Genomic DNA, 10,918 nt, shown 5'->3' with positions numbered 1-10,918 from the left:
TTTGCAAATGTGTAAGAAGCTAGAACTCTTCTTTGAGGAGGATTATTGTTGGTCACTCCCACTGTTGGATTCGAATTTGAGGGATTCCCTTCCATTTCGTGATACTCTTCTTCCTCTGAACATTCTTCTTCTCCAACAACACTCTTTCCTCTAGCTTCTCTTCTCAACCTCCTGAGAGTTCATTCGTCTTGCTCAGAGAAGTGAGGATTCTCTCTTCTTACCTGTGACATACACACAATCACAAGAAACAAACAGCAGCACTCTTGAAAATTGAATGCAGTTAGTTGGGACAAAATCTCAAACAGCTAGTAAATTAATCAAAATTAAAGAAAAAGTGCTTGATCTAAACTACCACCTCACTTAATCATTGTCAATCTATTTCAATCTCGGTAACGGCGTCAAAAAGTTGATGTGTGGAAGGTGATCCAACACGAAACTCACCGGCAAGTGTACCAGGTCACATCAAGTAATAATAACTCACATGAGTGAGGTCGATCCCACAGGGATTGAAGGATTGAGAAATTTTAGTTTAGTGGATGATTTAGTCAGGCGAATCAAGTATTGGTTGAAGTGATTTGTAGCAGACAGAAGATAAATTGCTTGAAATGTAAAGGGAGAGGGAAGAATTGCAGTAAATTAAAGAGAACAGAAAGTAAAAATACTGAATCTTAAAGAACAAGTAAATTAAATTGCAGAAACTTAGATTGCAAGAAAAGTAAATGACTAAAGCTTAAAATGCAAGGAATGTAAATTGCTTGAATTATAAAAGGAATTGGGAATTGGGATTGCAGAATTTAGACAAGAACAAGTAAATTTCATTGAACAAAAGAGTAGAATAGGAATTGAATTGAAGTAGATCTCAAATAGTAAAGGTAGAATGCTTTGAAACGTAAAACAGAAAATGACTTGTGCTTAATTGCAGCTAAATAAAAGATGATTAAAGATCTCAGCAGTGGAAGAGGCTAGAAAACAAGTCTAGATCTCAAATCCTTCCTTGATCCAACAAGAACAATTGCAAAAGAAATAAAGAAAAGTAAATTGCAGAAGAATAGAAGATGAAGCAGTAAACAGAAATTAAAATTCTATTATGTAGAAAGAGTAAACAAGAGATCTCAAGGTGAGATTGAAACAGAAGTTCTTCAATTCTCCACCCAAGATCCAAAGCAAGAAAAATAAAAAGTGCTCAAGCAAGAACAAGGAAGAAGAGAGATCAATTCTCCTTCCCAATTCTCTAAGATCTAGATTCAAAAGTAAAAGCTCCAAATGAAAGTTTTTTTGAAAGAAAATTCTTAAGTAAAGTCTAGAGGTGTCTAAAGAGAAGGTCCAGCTCCTAACTAAATCAAACTAGCCTATATTTATACACTTTCTATTCTTGGATTTTTAGAATTTGGATGGGCTTTCAATTTGGTGAAGATTTGAATTTAATTGGATTTTTGATTGAATTTAATTGGATGCTCTGCTCTTGTGGAGAGTGGAGCATTGGCTTATGATGGAGATCCTTGTTGCGCCAAGGCTTGGAGAGGCATCAGGAGATTGCCCTGCTCTTGTGGAGAGCGAAGCAGTGGCCTGTGCGTGTGTCTTGCGCGCTCCAAGTCCATGTCAGTGTGCGTGCCAAGCTTCCTGGACCGTATGATGCGCACACCAAACACCAAGGGGAGTGCTTTGCTCTCCTTGTGAGCAGCGCAGTAGTGCTTCCAAGGGGAGGTCCCTGGTTTGATCCTAGCTGAAGGCATGCGCTGACCCTTTTTCTTTGTGAGTGAAGTAGCACCTGTCTCCTCCTTTCCTTGAGGTGCTTGGTTCGAACCTTGGAAGATGCTTTTGGCCAATTTTTGGCTTATTTTCCTTGTGAGAAGCGCTCCCCACTCCCCTTTAGGTGCTTGGTTCGATCCTTGGGGAGGGCATTTGGCAAACAATTTTCCTTGATTTATTTTGGTGGAAGCCCGATAATGCTCCCAAGGAGAGCAGAGCAATGTTTTTGCTCTTCCTTGTTTCTTGGCTTAAATTTGTGCTCTGCTCTCAAGGGGAGCAGAGCATTCAGCCATGTTTCCTTGGTCCATTGTTGTGCTTCCTTGAAAGAGTGCTCTGCTCCTGAAGAGAGCACTATGCTTCCTCCTTCCATGCGCCATGCTTCATTGTTTCCTTTGCCACACTCTTTTCTTCATTGGGCCACATTTCTTAAGCCACGCTTTCTTGTTTTCTTCTTTTCTTCACATACAAATAATCAAAACAACCAATCAAAGTATCACCAAATTCACAAGGTTTATAAAGCATTAAAAATCAATAAAATTTAGCTTAAACCTCATGATTTAGCATCAATTAAATGGTGGTTGTTTGATTCAAAGAAACCATGCATTTCCATTCCAAATTACTTACTTAGAATGCAAGAAAGTGCATAAGAACTAGTGAAACAAGTGAAATTAGCTTGAAAAAATGGCGTATGATGACTTGTCATCAGGGGGATCAATCATTTTTACACTAAGACACATTTTCTAGTTTTTTTTTTTGTTTTTTGTTCTTCTAGAGAGAGAAACCCTTGTTCTTCTCTAGATCTAGCTTTAATTTGATCTTCCCTTGTTAAATTATGAATTGGATCTTGTTAATTACTAGTTTAATTGTTTAATTTGAATCTCTTAGTATAATTTTGCTTAGATCTTGTGTTAGTTTTATGGATCCTTGTTAATTGTCACTTTATATCCATTGCATGAATGTTGTGAATCTTGACTTGTTGATGTTACATTAATAATTCCTATGGTTAATTGTGTTGTTTGAGTGATTGTAAGTTGATATTTGTTAGTGGGTATTTGCTAATTTCAATCCAATTACAATTTGAACATGTATTTTGTTAATGCTTACCATGTGTTTGATGAATTATTTACCTTGATTATGGAGTAGTTCTTTTTACTCTTGGCTTAGGCCAAGGGAATTAGGTAAACTTGAGTCATTGGATCTAACGAATTTGATGATTTGGGAACCCTTAGTGGTCAATTTGATAGCCATTGACACTAGCCTACTACTAGGTTAATTAGTAGTGAGCTTAGACCTTATGGGTGGATGTTGACCAAACCATTTAACTTACTTCAAGTATAGAAGTAGATTTAATGAGTTTGGCTCCTCATAATTGTCAAGATATGGTTATTAGACAAGGATAGTGACCCCAATTCCCATGTCTAGCCAAGAATTGTTTTTATCATTCTTATTTGGAAAACCAAAAATCTTTATTGCCTTACCTTAGTTATAGTTATCGTTTAGTTGAGAGTAGAATTAATTTGAATGTTGTCTTCTTAGTTTGAAATTGCTCACATCTTGCTTAGTTATTTGAATTAGTTCCTTGCATTTTAGATTACTTGTTTGCTAAGATTCCTAGTTTACTTTCTTGCTCATGACTTACAACACCGGATTTCTAACCAATGTTGAAGCACATGTTTGCCCATTCCTTGTGAGACGACCGAGGTTTGAATAATTTGGTTACTTTATTAGGGTTGAACTTGTGACAACCGATTCCTTTCTAAATTTGATTCTCGAGGATTGTTGTTGGTAGAGCTATACTTGCAACGCAACTTCTTTGAGAAATTCTCTTCCGACTCAATTCCTGTGCGCATCAGGGTGTTTCAACACCTAGCATCTTGAACTAACTGGGGCGGGAATGCTGGCTAAAAGCTTACTTTAAAGAGCTACCTTAACACATAGCATTTAGCCTCAGCAAGCAATAAATCTCAATTTTTTGTGTATTTCAAGTAAGGATCCAAGGTAGCGTCCATACTTCAACCACAAATAAAAATCACTAAGATACCATGCATGAAAACCCCATTAACTAGAATTGAATGTCTTCCAATAAAGGCCTACACCTCTCTCTGTTTTCATTCATTCTCCTTATGTTTTCCAATCCACGCGTGCACAAATAGCACGCGTACGCGTCGCTGTGGTTTTTCCATTTTCCAGAAAGCATTTTACATGAACAACGTTGGGAGTAACGTTGGCTTGCCAACGTTCCCTCCAACCTAGGCACCACTTTTCCAATTTCCTCCCATGTTTGAGGTAGCGATGGTGGACCAACTTAGCCACCAACATTACTTCCTCTGCTTGCTTCTTCCTTTGCTTTTTCTTCTTCTTTCTTGCTCCTTTCTTTCCTCATTTTCTCCTAAAAGAAAAAATTTGCCTCAAAGTTTGCTATAATCATGAGGTACTTGCATCATTCATATTATTCATTAAAAGTAGCTCAAAACCTTATGAAAAAGCACAATAACAACCATGCTTATTTGACTTAAGAGATGCATGAATTTCCAATCCAAACACTTACTTATTGCCTAAGAAATGCATGAAAAGCAAGTAAAATAGATGAAAATGGCTTGTGAAACTAGGCTAAGATGACTTGTCATCAAGCTCCCGTAAGTCCTGTGGGCATATCAGACAACCCCATACTCCACCACTGGGGAATCACCCTTCCAACTTGCTTACAGAATGGAGGCAATAATCCCCATAGAGATGGAGGAAAGGTCCTCTAGGGTGATCTTCTACAACGAGGATATCAGCTTCCAGGCACAAAGGGAGGAGCTCGACCTACTTCTAGAAGTCCGATAAAGTGTTCGGATTAGAGAAAAAGTGGTAAAACGTCGAATGGCTTCAAGGTATAACCCGAAAATAATCCAACGAAGCTTTGCTACCAACAACCTCATCCTAATCCGAAATGATATCAGAGAAGGTCGGTCAGTAGAAGGGAAGCTAGCAGCTAATTGGAAGGGGCCATACCAAATCACAGAAGTACTAGGAAAAGGTTATTACAGGGTAGCCGAACTCCAAGGGTGGGAACTCCCAAGGTCATGGCATGCTTGCAACCTAAGAAGGTACTAAAGCTAAGAAGAAGGTCTCAGGCCAGGGCGCACTCTTATTCCCCAAAAGGGTTTTTTAATGAGGCACCAAGCCAAGACCTAAAGGCTGCCCGACTAATAGGGTAAGCACTCATGTGTACATACTCTTATTCATATTTTTTTTTATCTTATTACTTGAATAAAATTTTAAAGATTCCCTAAAAATTTTCCTACCAAAACGCATTAATTTACGCATGACACAAACGAAAAATTCATCGCTTGATCGGGGAAGGTCATCAATATAACGACCCATGGTTACATAGTCACCAGCTAACTCGGGCTCGTCATGAATGATAGGCTCAGGTTCCACCACATTCAAAGGTTGAGCTGGTATAGGGTGTCCGGGACCATCAGGAAACGGATGTCCAGGTGCGTCAGGATGTAACCAGGATAAGGGAAAGTTATAAGGAGCATCGGGGTCAAAATGTGGGCTAGACAGAGGATGTTGAAAAGCTCGATTAGGTAACGCATATCATCTAATACGAGGCTCCAATCCCATAATGAAGTAACTGTGGTGTACCGGATCCTCGTACATGTAAGGGTCCTCAAACTCATAGAATATCACGCTCGTCTCAATCTGAGAGGGAGGAAGGGAGAGAAGGGGTAAGAACTGGGAAGTTCTTAGTAGGGTCAGGGTTATTAGTTACGTTCATTTACACGGTGTCGATTAATAGATGAGTAATAGGGTATAGCGAAGCAGTAAACAAAAGATAAAGATATATAGAGAAAATAGAGAAAACAGAAAGCAGAACACAAACAGCAGAATGCAAGACAATAAAGCACAGGTATAACACACAAGCAGACAAACATAAAGAAATAGATCACACACAAAAAGGAAGGCAACAAAGAATGATAAGCATACAAGAATGATGCATGTCTAGCCCTAGTACAGGCCATGAGCTCATGTGTCGGTTGGCTGCCCGCAATCCCGACATTTATCTAGTCACGAGTAATCCCAATTTCCCGAATATGATTTTCCGTTCCTAAATAAATGCGCATAAAATAATAGCTGCTCATTTGATACAGCCTCTACTTACTGCAGGAAAATGTATATATACTATGCTCTGCTCTGCTCTGGGGAAGCAGAAAATAGCTGTAGGTAGCTTAGTCTCCCTACAGAAGCTCTGGGTTGCATCAAGCAACTAATATATATATATATAGCTCTGGGTTGCATCAAGCACTAATACATATATATACAAATATCTCTTTATTATACTACTATTCTCTTTATATCTCTTTACCCTGTTCTGGTTTCTCTTTTCTCTGTATCTCTTTACTCTGCTCTAGTTACTCTGTTCTCTGTATCTCTTTACTCTTCTCTGATTACTCTTTCCTCTGTACTTATATTACTCTTTTTCTCTTTTTCTCTGTACTTTACCCTACTTACTCTATTTTCTGTGTTTCTCTATTCTACTCTGATTTCTCTGCTTAACGTATGTATTTAAAGATTATGTAAATTTCGGTATGAATAGTTAGCCTATCCCAAGTATAGGTTCATTAAGTCTATACTGAAACAGTTTAACTTTTCATATTATACCTAACCTTAGTTGCAACTCAAGGACTAACTATGTTGTCCTAATTCGTTCGCTAGTCTCTGTCTGTTTTTCAGTTGTTAAAACTTTACAGACTTTTCATTGGTACTTATCTTTTCTTTAGCTTTTTATCTTTCCTTTATCTTTACCTCACTAACATGTATTACCACTCCCTAAGTGTTTTATGAAGGTAATTATGAGATTCTGCGCTTAAAGTTGTCTTTCTAAAGCTTTTACAAAAATTTGCCTTTTCCGCATTATTTTATTATTTTTATTAAAATATTATTTTTAATTAAAAATTATTATTTAATATTTTATTATTATTTATTATTTTATCATTAAATTTTCAAAAATTACCCTACTTTAACTTTTAACCTTTAAAATTCACTTTTTACCACCCGTAACTTTTAATATTTCTACCATAACCACCCTAACTTTTGAAAATTACCAAATAACCCCTTAAACACCAAAATTTTACTTCCTTGCCCTTTTAAATATCTAAAGCCAGTTCTTCATTGTTCTTTATCACACTCAAAGTGTTCTTCATGTTCTTCATAAATTCTTCAAATTCTTTCTCTGTTTCTACACGTTTTTTCAGTCCTTTCAGCAACCGATTTTTACTATAATTCATAATAAATTCCCAGTGACCAAAACCCCATCATTTCTACATGATTTCAACACAAATTGAACCTCAAATTAGGAGCTAGGGTTTCGTTTTCCAGCTTTTCCAAGAACACAAACTCAATGCTTGAATTTCATTAAATTTCATCAAAATTTCACCAAATTTTCACCAAGAATCAATCATGTATGCAACCAATTTTTAGCACAGCCAAACCATACAAAATTCACACAACTCAAACACAAATAATCAAGACTAATTGTGTCACACCCTACCTGGTTTTGCTGCTCCTAATTCGGTTTAGACTTTCACTAGGTCCCTAAGCACTTTTTCCTCCTAAATCACATTAAGAACAACTTTAAATCCAAAAACCCTCAACTAACCAAATCTCACTCAGCATGTTAGGAAGTGATTTCTATCCTTAGACTTGCTGGAAATTCATGTTTCTTGGCCCTAAAGTCAAGTTAAGCATGATTCCCAAGGAAGAACATCAAGAAAACACATGTTTAAGCATGTTTCTTTGAAACCGAATCAAAAGGGAGATGGTGCAGCCAACTCACCTTGATTCCAGTCTTGATAAATCATATGATCATGTAGAGAAAGAGGAGAGGATCATTTTGGTTCGATTGGAATTTTGATTTGAGTTTTAGTTCAATAGAAATCAAGCTTTGATGATTTGGAACTAAGAACTTTTCTCTCTTTTTCTCTCATGAAAATTTTGGCCACAAGGTGAAAATGAACCAGCCTTGGGGGTTTTGGGGTGTAGGATGAGTTGTGATTGGTTGGCTTGGAGGTGGGTTAAAATAATAATAAAATATCTCAGGTGTATAACTACTAGAACTAGATGTATCGGAACACTTGTAAAAACATCTCTAAAAAGTATTTTCTGAGCTACTAGCATAAATGACACTAGTAACATATTTATTATGAGAATAAAACATGTATAATGAGGCCTTAGCATTGCTAGAGTCATCAGAGGATGCTAGTGCTAAGCTGCACCAGTAAACTGTGAACCTGGTTAAACCGATTTTCTATTTTTAACTAAAACTGACCAGGTAACCTTATAATATCATTCAAGAAGCTTCTAATACTCTGGTGGACGAAATTGTGATCACATCAATATAGTATTAATATATTTATTGTAGGATTGTGGAACTTAGGATTTTTGGTATGAGTGGGCACAATTCCGTTCAACTGACCAGCAAGTGTACTGGGTCGTCCAAGTAATACCTTACGTGAGTAAGGGTCGAATCCACAGAGATTATTGGTTTGAAGCAATCAATATTTATTTTATTAGTCTTAGTTAGGATGTCAACAAGATTATTTTGATTAAAAGTGAAATTATTGGAATTGATAAAAGAGGGAACAATGTTACTTTGATTTGCAGTACTGAAGAATATGTTGGAGTTTTGGAGATGCTTTATCCTTTGAATTTCTACTCTTCCTTGAGATCCTCTTCTCACACGCAGGTTCCTTCCATGGCAAGCTCTATGTAGGGTGTCACCGTTGTCAATGGCTACTTCCCATCCTCGCAGTGAAAACTATGCACGCACTCTGTCACAGTACGGCTAATCACCGGTTGGTTCCCGCTCCTACTGGAATAGAATCACTCTTTTGCGTCTGTCACTAACGCCCAGCAGGTTAAAGTTTGAAGCACGTCACAGTCATTCAATCCCGGAATCCTACTCGGAATACCACAGACAAAGTTTAGACTTTCCGGATTCTCATGAATGCTGCCATCAATCCGGCTTATACCACGAAGATTCTGTTGGGGAATCTAAGAGATATTCATTCAATCTGATGTAGAACGGAGGTGGTTGTCAGGCACACGTTCATGGGTTGAGGAAGGTGATGAGTGTCACGGATCATCACCTTCTCCACAGTTAAGCGCGAATAAACATCTTAGATAAGAACAAGCGTGTTTGAATGGAAAACAAAGGAATTGTATTAAATCATCGAGACGCTGCAGAGCTCCTCACCCCCAACAATGGAGTTTAGAGACTCATGCCGTCACAAAGTATGTAATTCAGATCTGAAAATGTCATCAGGTGGTAGATATGTCTGTAAAAGTTGTTTAAATAGTAAACTAGTAACCTAGGTTTACAGAAAATGAATACACTAAGATAATTGGTGCAGAAATCCACTTCTGGGGCCCACTTGGTGTGTGCTGGGGCTGAGACTAAAGCTTTCCACGTGCAAAGGCCTTTCTTGGCGTCAAACTTCAGGTTATGACGTGTTTTGGGCGTTCAACTCCGGATCATGACGTTTTTCTGGCGTTTAACTCCAGACAGCAGTATGAACTTGGCGTTCAACGCCAAGTTACGTCGTCTATCCTCGCTCAAAGTATGGACTATTATATATTGCTGGAAAGCCCTGGATGTCTACTTTCCAACGCCGTTGAGAGCGCGCCAATTGGACTCCTGTAGCTCCAGAAAATCCATTTCGAGTGCAGGGAGGTCAGGATCCAACAGCATCAGCAGTCCTTTTTCAGCCTAAGTCAGATTTTTGCTCAGCTCCCTCAATTTCAGCCAGAAAATACCTGAAATCACAGAAAAACACACAAACTCATAGTAAAGTCCAGAAATATGATTTTTGCCTAAAAACTAATATTATTTTACTAAAAACTAACTGAAACATACTAAAATCTACATGAAATTACCCCCAAAAAGCGTACAAAATATCCGCTCATCATACTCATACAATGATAATATTATCCTATTATCTTTCTTCTCTCATTAATCAAGTCCGGTTCATCAAACTGAGATTATTTATGAAAAATAGGATCAAAACTCCTAACCGATACCATTCAAAAACTAAGTTCTTCGTGACTGCATTATCGAGCCTGACTCAAAAAAGGTTCTAGCTTAAAGATGACATAATGACAACGAGGATTGAGATACTTGATGATATATCAGAGGTTCTCCCCTTACTTTCAGAAAAGATCTCGCGTACAGGCAAGGTGAAGCGATAAAGCCCAAAGTTAATGTAAGAAGTTATAAAACGTAACCCATATAAAGCGACCTGATGAGGTCTAACTAAATTGGGATACTAGAAATAACTTAAGAAGGACCGACAGAGAAGTCGGACCAATAAAAGGATCACAAAAAAGGGAACAACACCGCATAAAAGGTAGAAAAACCTAGTTCCGAAGTGCTTACCTAAAAAGGTACAAGTCCAAAAAAGGACACTACTTAAAAAGTGATAGTGAAAAATCATTGTCGGTCTAGATTTTCTTCTTATAGAAAAGAATTACTTTTTTGTTAGCATAGCTCCAAACCAACAAATAACTCTCACATCAAATTAAATATGGTTTTGTCACAAGTACAAACCCCAGTGAAAAATTAACCGAAGTATTTAAACCTCGGGTCGTCTCACAAGGAATTTCAATAAAGTGAATGATTATTGGCTATGAAGGAACAAGGAGTTTGATTTATAAGGGGCATGAATTTAAATGACAAGAATTGTAAATCAAGAAGCAATTAATAAAGACAGACATTCATGGCAAAGATTGAGAATATAGGCTTTCTATCCTAATCATACAATGATTAATTCATCCTATTTAGTCAACTCCGGCAAATGGAAGAAGGTATCATGTTATCTTCACATAGGGAGAACGTCAAATAAGACTAATCAAACACAATAATAAACAAGAATTTATCTTATTATGTCATCCCCGACGATGGAGGAGGGTATCATGTTATCCTCATACTCGAAGAAAGTCTAATAAGACTAGCTAATCTCAATCCAAAAGTCCTAATCAACTTACTAATTGAATTAGGAAAAGATTAGTGTCATTGGAAACAACATTAGCTAACAACTCAAGATCACCAACATAGGTTGGGTTTTCATGACTCAAGATTGCCTAATTACTCTTTCCAAGCCAAGAATGCTCAAAGAGCTAC

This window comes from Arachis hypogaea, chromosome 4 (genome assembly GCF_003086295.3).
Source record: "Arachis hypogaea cultivar Tifrunner chromosome 4, arahy.Tifrunner.gnm2.J5K5, whole genome shotgun sequence".
Classification (NCBI taxonomy): Eukaryota; Viridiplantae; Streptophyta; class Magnoliopsida; order Fabales; family Fabaceae; genus Arachis; species Arachis hypogaea.
This window is presented reverse-complemented; position numbering follows the sequence as displayed.